Here is a 14,620-nt window from a genome sequence, read left to right on the forward strand (position 1 = left end):
TGTTCAGGCAGAATCCTAAGATCTGGGTCTGCAGAGCTACGAGTTAGCAAAAAACCTTTTCCCACCATGACCCAAAGGCCACAAAAACCAGGGAGCTTCCTGCTGTTGATCCATGTCTGTGCTCTGAGTAAATTTGACATAAGAAATATGGAACCTCCTTGGCGCCAATATTAACAATTTTCTGAGTGTAACAGCACTTTTAAGTGGGAACAAAGAGGCAAGGCTCTTGGAACAAATAAAAGCAGCTGTAAATGTCAAATTCATTTAATGTTGGGAAATCATATGTCTAGAGAGACAGGCTCACGATGGTTATTATAACTGGGTAAGAAACAATTTTTCATTTTCTGCTGAATCGTTGTAAGCTTTGTTCTCCATCTCGTTCCACAGTGGTACAAGACAGAGATTCTTAAGAGTTTTCCTGTGAACAAGTAGACAGCAGGCAGCAACAGACAAACAGTGAATAGCGAGTACATATGGGCATTTGCTTGGGGTTGCAAGACACTTACTGTCTAATTAGTAGAAAGAGGCAATAGCTTAAAAATTAAGTTTACAGCATCAGACTAGAAAGGTCAAAAATGAGCAGAAGCATGAAGAGCTACAGTAACTTCCTACAGGATACAGAATGGTCTAGCTGTGACTAAACCCCATATGTCACGATTTATCAGTCCAAGACTTGGGGATTTAGTAAACCAGGACCTTCCCTTGAGCTGCTGATATACTGAAGCTTAGGTTTAAATATATGAAGATATTTTTTGGAAAGAAGGCATAAAAAGAGTTTCAAGCAATTAGCACAGTTCATTTATTGGGTGCAAGGTTGCCAGGGCATTTGAAGAGCTGCATTGCCACTGAGCCAGGGACAATGACAGTTCCCCAGGCAATTGGTCTAACACATTGCTGGCATAAAAAAACAATCATGCACTCTTTTTAACTGTTGTCTTTTGCATGCTTCATCAAAATAACCACATGAGAGCTGTGCCTAATGTAGGGTGAGAAAATGTCTTCGACTTCCACTGCATGTGTAGCATACATCTGTATCTATGCTACTAAGTACTTTGGGGCACAGAAGCAGCACACTCCTTTTAAATGAAAAAATGCAAAGCTTTCAATACATCACTTAGAATGGGATAGTGATAAAGATAACACAGAAGAGGAGTGCAGAAGTAGTAGAGTAACAGGAGCTTCAATGCAGTTTCATTGAGTCACGAAGATATTTCACTGACATGCATGGTAACTTTCTGTTTGTGGGAAGAAAAAATACAGGCTGATTCTCCATCCTTGGAGGTTTTCAAGACTGGATAATGCTATGTACAGCTGGGTCTGATCTCAGCTGACTCTTCCTCATTCAACTATCCTGTGCTCATCACAGTGTGAGGACTATGGGTGCTGCTGCCTCCAGTTAGCAGAATGGCATCTGGTTCTCACCCCCTTCATCTTATGTTGAAAATTTGTTGGCTCCTGAAGACAAACCACTGTTTTCCATGCTCCACCAGGAAGTGTCACTGGGGATATGGCTACAGAGGTAGCTTAACCTAGTAGTGAGAGGCATGTCCGTCCACATCTGTGGTAGGACAAGGGGGAATGATTTTAAACTAAAAGAGGAAAGATTTGGATTAAATGTTAGGAGGACATTTTTTTAATCTGAGGGTGGTGAGGCACTGGCACAGCTGCCCAGAGAAGCTGTGGATGTCCCATAGCTGGAGGTGTTCAACAGCTGGTTGGATGGGGTCTTGGGCAGCCTGAGCTGGTGGGAAATGTCCCTGCCCACAGCAAGGGGTTGGACCTGGATGGGCTTTGAGGTCTTTTCCAACCCTAGCCATTCTATGATTCTGTGATTCTGTTGTTCCGTGATTTCCAGTTAGCTTAAATCATGAGCTTCAGAACTAATAAGTGCTGAAACTGCATTGTGCTGCGTGGACATAAAATTTAGCCAGATGTTCAAGTTAAGAGCAGAAAAATTTTCTTAATCATGTCATAAGATGCAAGCACAAGCTACTCTGCTACTGCTTCTCATGTCTGCCCTTTTATATTCTCATCTTACATACAACCCAAACACATAACTTTATTTTCTGAGGATTTAGAGTTCTTCTAGCTCTTTTTCACTCTTTCCATGTCTGTCTTTACATCTACTGGCAACTACTTTCCTTTCATTTATCCATCTAAAGCAAATAATAACACCAAGTTTTTTCACTCTCAAAGCTATTTGTCCAGAGACAGACTCACAGTGACCTCTGATGATGAGTAGAGACTGTAAATACACTAGAGTGAGGAGAGCCTGGTGCACTAATAAAGCTGTTGGAGCTTTCAATGCAATACAATAACCTAGAGCATACAGCAAAGAAAAGGAATAGATGTGTTATTCTGTGGATGTAGTTGACAAGCCATCAGAATTTTCTGTGATTAGAAAAGCTGAACGCATTAATAGCCATGTAGGCATTTTCTTCCTTGGTGAAAGCAGTTATTGGATCAAACACAGTGTGAGGTAAGGCAATAAAATACAAGAGTGCTTTTACAAAACTCACCTGCCATGTGGATAGGCAGAAGGCATGGTAAGCTGTGTGGTGTTATGGCAAATTCTGCATGTTTGAAAACTAACAGAAGGCTCAGGAGCTGCATGGCTCAAGGGTACAAGTCCCAGCTGCTGAAATAACATTGCAGGGGCTCTTAGAAACACCTGCTGTGGTGATGAGGAAAAATTGTTCTCACCCAGCAGCACAAACAAGAGAAATCCAACTAAGAAATGTACAACTTCCAGCAATAGTGAGAAAAGCACATCACGGATCAGAACCAACCATGGCAGTGTGGGACTGTTGCAAATACGGGTATAACCTCACCTAAAGAACTTGGGGTGCCACATTTTTTGAACCTGACAATGAAAAAAAAAACCATGCCTATATAGAAAGGTGTAGAATAGGTCAAGGAAATATATTTTTGTTTCTATGCTAACTGTATCAGAATGGTATTTGAGCAAAGACAGCATCAAATCTGTCAGTTGAACAGATACAATGACCTTTCAGATATGTTGCATTCTCCATATTCCAATTTTGCATTTGAATCTCCAGATATCCCTGGGGTAAGGCAATCTTTCCCTTGAGCTGTCACTGCTGTCACCTCTGCACAGCAGGTGAGCAGGAGCTGCTCATAATTAGCCAAACAGGGTAGCAGCAAAAATGTCCTCCAGCCACCTTCTGCTCACGAGATAATGAAGCAAGATTTGTAAATGCCATGCAATGAGGGCCTTGACAACAGCAGTTACTGGTCACACTTGGAAAAAGTCTATAATCCCTTCACAAATGCAAGGAACTTGGAGAAGGAGAAAGCAGAACTGACCTAGCTTGAATCCACCTGGTTGAGGTCTCCACAGCAGCAAAGATGCTAAAATCTCTGACTGAGGTTAAAAAAAAAAAAAGAAAGCATAAGGCTACTGAATATGCGTAAGGCAAATCTCTGCTCTGGTTTCCTTCCCTCTATCCACTTTCAGAAGCACAAGGTAGAATGGTACAAGCTATCCACATTTCCAAATGCCACAACATTTATCCTTACTGTTCAGCCTGGAATACTCTGTGGGCCTGCCGCAGAGCAATAAGCAGATGCTGAGTACACTCCTAAGGTAGCTGTTAGCATAAGGATAAAGGGGTTTCAAGTCTGAGTAGTAGATATGAAGCAGGAGCCAAATCCAGAATGACAACCGAGGGAAGCTGAGAAAAAACAACCTCCCCTCTCCCATTTAATAATGGGCATAAAGCTGGGTGATGCAAGTATGTCCTTACATTTCCACTGCGACTGAAAAGCTTCCTAATCTTTTTGCGTAATATGAGCTTGTAAAGTCCTCAGAGAGATATTTAATGTTAGTTGACCACACTCCGCATAGCACCTGATGCAGATATCAAGGTGTGCACTTGTCAACAAGCAGGTTTAATCAAGGATTACCATCCCTAGAAACTAACAGAGGTGAAGTTCTAAATACCTTAATGGATCTGGGGTATTGTGGCATAAAAGAGATATGTATAATTGTATGGCATAATATCTATAATTGGAGTGAAGCTGAAATACAGCACCTCAGGCTAACAGCAACCTGCAGAGACCATCTTTCATGGTTAGGAGTGGAATCACCATGAAGACTACCAACTTCCAGGAACAGATAGATGTATGGATGCTCTGAAAGTAAGAAATGTACATAAGGGCATGTGCTGCAAGAGACTTGGGACCTCAGTGGTACTCATATGGAAGGAGGAGTTGCATGCAGATGAAGCAGCACAGCCTTTTCTGGGCAGATGAAGCTCCTTTGGCACAGCTGCAGAAAGCCACGTTTATTGTCCACCCACACAGACCCCAGGCCTTTTGGCTGGATGGCACTCATTAGTGGCCCCACTTCTCAGAGCCAGCAAAGAGGGATAGGGTGTGGGCAGCTGTGCAACAGCATGGGGTGGATGTATGGACATAAGGCAAGGTGAAATAAGGGAGCGGAATTCCAACACCAGGAGCATGGGATTGTCTCAGCACACTGCTGAGAAGCTGCTTCTGGATCAGGACAAAACAGGAGGCCATTTTGAGCAACTACATAGGTCCAGAGTTGGAGAAGTATCTGCCTGCAGCAACAGTGTTAATTTTAAGATGGCAGATTGTTTCTTGGACACTTTCACTTCCACCATTAAATCTCTGGGGCTGGCAGTTGTTATTACAATAATGTGAGGTGACAGTCACACGAAGAGTGGTGGATGGCTGAGCTGGCATGAAAATCCAAAAGGTCACAAGTTATAGTGACAGTACGCAGAAGTCCCTTCCCCACATTTTCTCTACCCCCCTCCCTGCCTCTTCTCCAATCATTTGCAATACCACAAAAGAAGGAAAGGCAAAAGAACAGAGAAATCATTCCAGTAACTGAAATGCAAACAGAAGAGCAGGGCTGGGAGCTTGGCTGCAGTGGATGTCTTGTCACTCCAGATATCAGGATTCAAAAACCATACAGCCAGAAGTGACCATCTAAGCATCTCTTCTCATTTTCCACATGACATGGATTGGGGAATAGCAGCCTGCTTTAGTGACTGTTACTTTGACACAAAGAAACCTGCACAGAGAGAGCACGAAACTGGTATGAAACCCTACGAGCAACCAGTGTTCTGCTCAGTATTTCTATTGCAATAGCATAAATGAACTGTGCAGAGACAGGGTCCATTGCATTGCTGTAAAAATGAAGCTCTAGTAAGACACATTCTCACCCCGTGCTCCCTTATCTAGCACGAGGAATACTGGTTTTGGCTCAGTCCCATTCCCATGACCAGTAAGCGAATTATAGCTACTGCCATTCTCACATCAAAGATCAATCCAGCTCTGACCTCAAACTTACCCTGTAGGCCTGTCCAGAGCTATTATGAGTGATTAGTTCAGAATTTCCCCCCCAGCATTTCACAGCGATATTATGATCTGTAAGTCACGGTATGTACTAGAGAATGCCACGTGAGAGCTTTCTAATGATACCAAAATGATGTGAAGGAGAGACCCGCTCACCATTGACATCTCAATTCCGTGACACGAATCACAGCTGACTGAGCTCTTCACGCCATGCAGTCAGATGGCTACACTCACAACTCTGGAATTTGGGGACCCATGTTCAGCTCTAGGCCAGGTCCACAGATTTTGGAAATGCTACAGCTGGCTACTGCAGCCTCCTTTAAAAAATTTCTCACGGATTAAACTGAGCCATAAATGGAAACAGGTTTTGTGTGAGACTTACAAAACAGAGAAGATAGTACTCGTGCCTATTTTGTATCACTTATTAGATTAAGAAAAATAGCTTTAAAATACTTTGATTGCTTTTTCTAATTTATTCTGAGTTAGAATTTAACATTTTTTCCTAACTATTTTATCACAGCAGACTTCAAGAATCAGCTGAACCTACACATTCTGAAGCTAAACTTCAAGCAGGCTTGGAGAAGAAGGTAGTTTTCACAGATCTGTTCAAAACTCCACATGCATTATAGAATCACAGAATCACAGAACATCCCAAGATGGAAGGGACCCACAAGAATCATCAAGTCCAACCCCCTGCTCCACATAGCACCACCCCAGATCCAAACCTTATATCTGAGAGTGCTGTCCAAACTCAGCCTCCTTTGCTCTGGGCTGAACACACCATGGAACTTCCGTCCCTCCTTACATATCTTGCCCTCCTGACCTTCCCCATCTTTGTAGACCTCCTTCGGACACTAATAACTTAAAAATACATAAATTTATTTATCTGCCCTTTCTGCCATAATTATGCTCCGCTCTCACCATCACAAGAGCTAAGAGCAGTGATCAGAAGCCATGTGCTGGAGAAGCCACCCTCACTGGTGTCACCAACTTCACCAACACTGCTTTCCTGCCTTTCTTTCCCATTCCTGGTGCTGGGGCTTAAAATTCAGCTCTCACACGACTGCTGATGAAGCAGAGCTCAAGTTGCACATGAGCTGCATGCCACTGACAAAAGATATGTTTAATATCAATTTTATTCAAAGATCCAACAAGCTCAGTGAAGAAGTATCTTTCTGAAAGAATCATAAAAAGCTTCAGAATATTTCTGCCTTTGATGATCTGGTGATGACTGCTGTTCCAAGAAAGCTCTCTCTTCCAAGAAAACTATATAAAGTACAAATGACCAATTTTTAGATAGCACCAAAGTAGTTGAGCTGGAATTTAGCCCACAGAATAGACATAAATGATAATATTAAAAAAAGATGAGGACGTATTTGATGAAAAAGGGGACTCAGTTACTCAGCTCCTGCATAAAAAGGTCCTAGAAAAACACTGCCTGCTAATTTTGTGAAGGGGTTCAGCACTGACTCAGACCGAAGCATCTGTCTTAGCTCCTGAATAAATGCCATCATTTGCTGCAGCCCTGAGGACTTTTTCTTTCCTTTTGGCATTTTTACCTTCAAATACTGCAGTTCCCTGTGTGAGTTGGCTCAGTATGGGACTGTAGCTAGAGAACTGGTTTGGATTTTAGGCATACATGCTAAAGTAAATAGTGATGACAATAGCAGTAGCAGCAATTTAAAAAAAGATCTTTTAAGAAAGGATATTAGGAAAAGCCACCCGGACTTCAGCAGTGACATGTAATTGGAAAAATACTGTGCCCTGTCCTGACATTTGAAACTGTAATTACACACACTTGTCAAATTGGCTTTTCCTCACTGTAATGATCTTGGAAGAGTAATCGCAACAGCTCTGTAATTTGCAACAACTTTAGGGAATGAATTTATTAGCACAAATTGCAAGAGTTACTACAAGTTTTATTGGGGCAGCTTTCACAGCCTGATGTGTGGAGAGGGAAGGAGCAGTTATATTGCTGCTCTGACAAAAGCCTGTACTGCTATGATTAACTGTGCCAGAGGTTAAAGAGCAGGGATCATCTAATTTCTTTACTATTAGCAGAGTTAAACAAATAATGCGTACTCTTCTGTTCATTAGCTACTCATGACTTCTTGCTATATGCGTATAATAGTCAAGTTACATGGTTCCTCATGCCACAGTCTGAGGGATGGCTGTGCCAGCATGGGCCAACTGTCCCCTTGTAAATCTATTAGAAATTATTTCTGTGTAGAGTTCTGTAAATCACCAATGACAACAACAGCCACAAGAAAGATGTGGAGCTTTAGGAACAGGTCCAGAGGAGGGCCACTAAGATGATCAGAGGGGTGAAGCACCTCTCCTATGAGGAAAAGTTGAGGGAACTGGGATTGTTCAGCTTGGAGAAGAGAAGGTTCCAGGAAGACCTCATTGTGGCCTTCCACTACTTGAAGGGAGCTTATAAACAGGAAGGAGAACAACTGTTTAAGAGTGTGTGTAGTGATAGGACAAGGAGGAATGGTTTTAAACTAAGACAGGGGAAATTTAGGTTAGAGATTAGGAGGAAGTTTTTCACACAGAGGTGGTGACACACTGAACAGGTTGCCCAAGGAGGCTGTGGATGCCCCATCCCTGGAGGCATTCAAGACCAGGCTGGATGTGGCTCTGGGCAGCCTGGGCTGCTGGTTGGTGACCTGCACATAGCAGGGGGGTTGAAACTTACATAATCATTGTGGTCCTTTTCAACCCAGGCCATTCTATGATTCTATGATTTCCAAGGCATTACATTTCAGATTTGCAGACAGAAAAGATTTATTGCAGCATCTGGACAGCTTCCCAGCCCAAGAAAACTTGCTTCAGTTGTTACTTCACTAATGTTTATGAGTGCAGCTTCCTTATCCTTTTTTTTTCCTTTTTTTCAGGGACTCTATGACTTAAGGTTTGCATTTCCTTTTTCTATTAACAAGACAGTGATTTAATACCATACGTTCAGGCAGAAACCTACAGAGGTAATCCAAAAGGCTCATGATAACCTTGGAAACAACACTGCTCTACAGAGCATTATTACAGGTGGCATCACATCAGAATTTTCTACAGCTACTTCCAAAGAGGTAACAGCTCTGGTATCCTCTAATATCCCTCAGTCTTAAACAGTAACTCTCCTTTTACACAGACAGCAGTGCAAAGCAGAAGCTGAAGAAGTGTGACTGTAGGGAAGTTGCAGCAAGAAGGAGGTGGGAAAAGGTGATGGTCTAGACTGTGGAGATTAAAATCTATTTCTACATGTGAGGTGGTGTCAGACACTGGGCAGACCACTGAGCCTACTGCATAACATAAGAAGTTTTCAACATTTCCTGCTTTTCAAGAATGTGAATGAACTTAATCAAAGTACTTTGAGAACATCAAGTGAAAGGTGCTAGGAAAAAATGCAGTTAACAGTAGGAAATTTTGACAAAGGAACTCCAACCTTCCCCATATTACTCAGAAGGAAGGTAACAATGTTGAGATACGAAGTTGACAAGGAACATGCCCCTTGTGAAGCATGGCTCTCAGCAGCTTCATCTTTCCCCACACTGCCAAGGCTTCTGTAACCTCATTTCAAAATCATAACAAGGCACCCTAAATCCTCACACCTTTATGAAAACTGACAGCACAGAAAGCTTATAAGAGAAAATGTCACACTGCAAAGATGGCACAGAAAAGTAATCAGCAACTGAGTTCAAATTACAGCTCCAGCAGCATCCCCTGACTCATCCAAGCTGCTCTGCTTTATTGGGACTGCCAGCAGCACTCTGAGACAATGTATAATGAAATATGAAAAATGTGTGACCCCACTGATGCAATGAGTTGATACGAAAAACACTTCATTGTTACTGTGAACTGCCATGACATGGCTTCATTAGCTTGGAATCAGACAGTGTACTGCTGCTGCTGCTGCTGCTGCTGCTTCAGCCCTACTTGTGTATGGAGAACTTCAGGGTTCAGGGGGTACAGATTCAGGCTCCTTCCCCAGTACAAAATGCAAAGCTTCACTTCCAGCTATAGTCCTGTGTTACATGGGATGAAATTATTTTCATGCATAGTAAGAACCAAGTGCTGTGAATAACACGTTTACATGCCCCTTCTGCCTTCAGAGAGGGGCAAAAAAAATGGTTGTCCATGAGTTACACCTTTGCAGATGAAAGAACATCAAATTATTATTTAGCAAAAATAAATAAAGCTTTTATCTTCTTTCCCCTATTTTTGCATAGAGCTTAAATGCTAAAATAACCCCCCTCAAGATGGTTATTGTTATTCATTTGAATAACACTGCTGGAACTGTGATGGTAGTTCCAAGCACTGCAATTTTCCTGTATTTCATGGCTACAGCATGGCAATGAATGAGAATACTGCAGCACTTCTCATAATGGCTCCAAAGCACTCATAATGCCTGCAGTGCTAGGTAATGCTGCGTAGAGTATCTGCAGCAGGAGAGAAATACAGAATAATTCAGGTTGGAAGGGTCATCTCTCTTAAGGTTTCTAGCCCAAACTGTGCTGAAAGAAGAGCTAACTTCAAAGTTGGGCCAGAGAGGGGGGATATAAACAATAATCACTTTTTATCTGCCATCAGTGGGTAAGGCAGAAAACAAACACTTCTTTGTGGATTAAATGAAGCATTTCTAAGAACTAAGAGGGAATAAAATCACCAGCCAATACACATTTCATAGCAAGGAACTAGTATCAAACGGTTGGCCCTAGCACCTTGTATTTGCTACTTCATTGATATTTTCTGCTTTTTCAAAAATGGAATGTGCAAAGGCAGGCAGCTTAAACTCATATTAATGGGGAGATCATTTCAGAAAGACAGATTTTTGAACACCTTTGAATTATGCACTTAGTGCAAAGCCACCCAAAGTCACACATCTGCTGACCAGTTTGCAGCTCTTCTCAAGTCTGTTTTAAACTACTAGCCACTGCACAGTGCCTTCAACTGCTCAGTATGACTCACTGGTCAGAATGGAAAAAGGCATAGTGGTTAGCATGCTAGTGAGTCAATGGAAACACAACCAAAATTGCATCTCTCAGCACTGCCAACATTGGTGGAATTATGTGGATTGGAGCAATGGTGTAAAAAGTTAATGAAACAAGCCCTGTGTAGTTTCAGCTTTGCTGCATGAACCAAACAGCTTTCTACTTAATGAATGCTACTCAGAATGAAAAATTGTGTATGTGCATGATTCTTTTTTATAACCCTTAATAGGGGGTTTTGAATCACAGTTCCTCCCACTTCCAAATACCCCCCTTTTATAAGGCAACTAAAACCTATTACATCCTTCCTGTATGAAATTCTGCTCTCTTGTTTCTATTCAGTATCAAAATGAAATTTGACATTGTTCAAAGTTTGCAGAAAACACTGGAGCCAAAAAACACAGAATTGTTTGCACTGGTTCATATGGGGGACTTCAACCATCCTGATATTCAACTGTGATCTCTTCAAAGAGCTACTTGGATGAATCCTATGGGCTAGAGCATTAGAACGTAAGGAGGCTCAAAATCGGTGCATACCTAAGCATAAGAAATTGGAGAAAGGTGTCAGGAGGCCTGTGTGGAAATCATGGATAAACTAAAAGGAAAGAAGGTCTATGAAATGTGGAAAAAGAGCCTGTCCACCTGGGAAGAATAAAGGAATTTTATCAGGTCCTGTAGGGATGCAATGAGGAAGGTTAAGGCCTGCTTGGAATTAAATCTTGCAAAGGAGGTAAAGGATAAGAACAAATGTTTTTTCAAGTTTGTTAACAATAAAAGGAAGACTAGGGAAAATGAGGTTCCTCCACTAAATGAGCTGGGTGCATGGTGACAGGGGATGCTGAGAAGGCTGAAATTCTGAATGCCTTCTTTTCTTCAGTCTTTAATGATAAGACTAGCCCTCAGGAATCCCAGACCCTGGAGGTAAGAGAAAGAGTCTGGAGAAAGGAAGATTTCCTGTTGGTCAAAGAGGATCTGGTCAAAGAGTATCTAGCCAAAATCAATGCACACAGATCCATGGGCCCAAAAGGATGCACACGTGTGCTGAGAGAATTGGCAGAGGTGACTGCTGAACCGCTCTCTATCATCTTTGAAAGGTCTTGGTGAATGGGAGAGAATAACCACTCTGGTCTTCAAGAAGGGCAAGAAGGAGGATCCATAAAACTACAGGCCAGTCAGCTTCATCTCTGTCCCTGTAAAGGTGATGGAGCAACTTGTTCTGGATACTCTCTCCAAGCAATTGGAAGAGAAGAAGGTTATCAGGAGCAGTCAGCATGGATTCACCAAGGGGAAATCACAGAATCATGGAATTGTAGGGGCTGGAAGGGACCTCGAGAGATCATTGAGTCCAACCCCCCTGCAAAGCAGCCACTCTACAGCAGGCTGCAGAGGTAGGCATCCAGGCAGGTCTTGAATATCTCCAGAGAAAGAGAATCCACAACCTCCCTGGACAGCCTATTCCAGTTCTCCATCACCCTTACTGTGAAGAAGTTGTTTGCATATTGGTGCAGAGCTTCCTATGCTCAAGTTTATGGCTGTTTCCCCTTGTCCTGTCCCAACGGACAGTTGAAAAGAGGTTAGTCATGTCTCTTTGATTCCCACACTTAAGATATTTACAAAAACTAAATTTACAGACCTCAGTTTGCTCAGCCTTTCCTCATAGGGGAGATGCTCCAGGACCTTTATCACCTTTATGGCCCTCTGCTGGACTCTCTCCAAGAGATGTCTTTTTTGTACCAAGGAGCCCAAAAATAGACACAATACTCCAGATGAGGACTGCAGAGAAGAGTGGGAGGATCACCCCCCTTGGCCTGCTGGATGCCTACCTGTGTGATCTATTGTAGGGAATCTGCTTTAGCAGGGGGGTTGGACTTGATGATCTCTGGAGGTCCCTTCCAACCCCTACAATTCTGTGATTCGGTGATCTCTTGAGGTCCCTTCCAATTCCCTGCAATTCTGTGGTTCTGTGACTTTCAGGTTGTCTCTGATCAGGACACATCTGCATTGCCACAACTGATATGGAAGACTTGCAGTTCCACATCTCTCATGCACACTGTCTATCCTGTGCAGCACTTTTTTTCCAGTTTCTTGATCTTGGTGCAGCAGGCAGGTCCCATCCAATTCACTAAGAAGGATTGGACAAGGTAGACCTTATGTAGGAAAAGTATCAAAAGACAGACTGAAACTTCACATGCATGAAAACTGTGGGCAAAGAAAGACTTTCCTACTGTCCATAGTAGCTTCCCTACACTTTGGTCTCGTGCTCCTGATTTTTTGTAAGTTATATGAAGACCTCTTTCCAAAGTGCTTATAAAGGGTTATTTGAGGTGACGATCATATATATGATAATGTGGCAATTCCTGCTCAAATGACTTCCAGAACGCCTCTTGGGCACACAGAGACAGCAGTGTGCAGCATTCCCAGATGTTGATTACGTGTCTAAAGATATAAGAGGAGAAAAATGTAAACAAGTGAGTTTGCTGAAAAACTTATGTGTGCCTGTGCAGTTCAAGCCTACAATCTGATGCCCATGGGAACAGTATGTTCTTTCAGCCTTCAATTTCCTCTTTCTTTAGACTCTGGCTACTTATGTCCTCCCTTATTATTAACTAAGATCTTGAGCAAGGTAGCTTCAGGGAAAGGGCTGTTCTATGCTGTTGTATTTCCCCCTTCTCCAAGCATCTGCTTCAGCTGGAGATGAGGTCCTAAGCAAGATAAGCTGCTCTCAGTTGTACGCTTCATATGGATCTGCAATGGCTGTGAGCATGGGCAACTCAGTACTGCTGCACTGTGATTCATGCAAAGAGCTCAAACCTGTACTGTCAATAATAAATAAATAAATAAATAAATAAATAAATAAAGGCATTACCTACAGGCATGTAAGCACCTGTTTTAAGAGGCTGAAGGCAGCTCCTGGGGTCTAGGCTGATCAGTGAAGGTGCCCACAAAACAATGACCAGGCATTGTGAGTCTGGAGATGGCAAGAGAAGGGCTGCTATTTGGAGCAAATCCACTCATCTATCAATCACTGATCTTCTTTCAAAAAGGATTACTAAAAGAATAAAAGTTCCCATGAAATTGTTTGTGCATGGCCAAAATGAGGAAGAAGAGTAGTGGAAGGGTTGGAAGAGAAGTCTGCAGCAAGAAACAAGCTCTGGATCTTTCGTGGTAAATTCACTGGAAGAGATAGAATCTGAACATTCTCCTGGAGAAGGTGGCAGCCTATGGCTTGGACAGTTGTGTTCTCTGCTGGGTAAAAAGCTGGCTGGCAGGCCAGGCCCAGAAAGTGGTGGTGAATGGAGTTAAATCCGGATGGTGACTGGTCATGAGTGATGCTTCTCAGGGCTCAGTACTGGGGCTGGCCCTCTGGATGAGGGCATTAAATGCACTCAGTAAGTTTACAGATGACCCTAAACTGGGAGGAAGCGGCAATCTGCCTGAGGGTAGGAAGGCCCTACAGAGGGATCTGGATCAATGGGCTGAGGCTAATTCTATGACCAAGTGCCAAGTCGTTTACTAAAACCCCATGCATAGCTACAGGCTTGGGGCAGAGTTGCTGGCAAGCGGCATGGAGGAAAAGGACCTGAGGGTGTTAGTTGACAGCTGGCTGAACATGAGCCAGTAGTGGGCCCAAGTGGCCAAGAAGGCCAATGTAATCCTGACCTATATGAGATATAGTGCAGACAGCAGGACTAGGGAGATCATTTACTCAGCACTGGTGAGGTCACACTTTGAGTACTGTGTTGAGTTTTGGGGCCCACAGTACAAGAAAGATATTGAGACCCTGGAGTGTGTCCAAAGAAGGACAGCAAAGCTGGTAAAAGGACTGAAGCACAAGTCTTATGAGGAGAGGCTGAAGGAGCTGGGATTGTTCAGTCTGGAAAAGATGCTCAGGGCAGACCTTATCACTCTCTACAACTACCTGAAAGGAGACTGTAGTGAGGTGGAGATTAGTCTCTTTTCCCAGGGGAAAAGATGTGGAACTAGCAATAGGACAAGAGGTAATGAACTTAAATTACACCAGGGAGGTCCAGCTTCGATATTATGAAAAACATCCTCTCAGAAAGAATGGGGTACTGGAACAGGCAGCCCGGGAAGGTAGTGGAGTCACCATCTCTGAAGGTTTTCAAGAAAAAGGTAGTCTCACTGAGTGATGTGGTCTAGAGTGATCAGAGTCATTAGTTGCTTAGTTGGACTAGATAATCTTAGTGGTCTTTCCAAACTTAATGATTCTATGATTCTGTGAATCTGGAGCCAATCCAAAGGTCGTACTTTTCAATAGTAACACA

Source organism: Tympanuchus pallidicinctus, unplaced genomic scaffold (assembly GCF_026119805.1).
Source record: "Tympanuchus pallidicinctus isolate F22 unplaced genomic scaffold, pur_lepc_1.0 scaffold10, whole genome shotgun sequence".
NCBI lineage: Eukaryota > Metazoa > Chordata > Aves > Galliformes > Phasianidae > Tympanuchus > Tympanuchus pallidicinctus.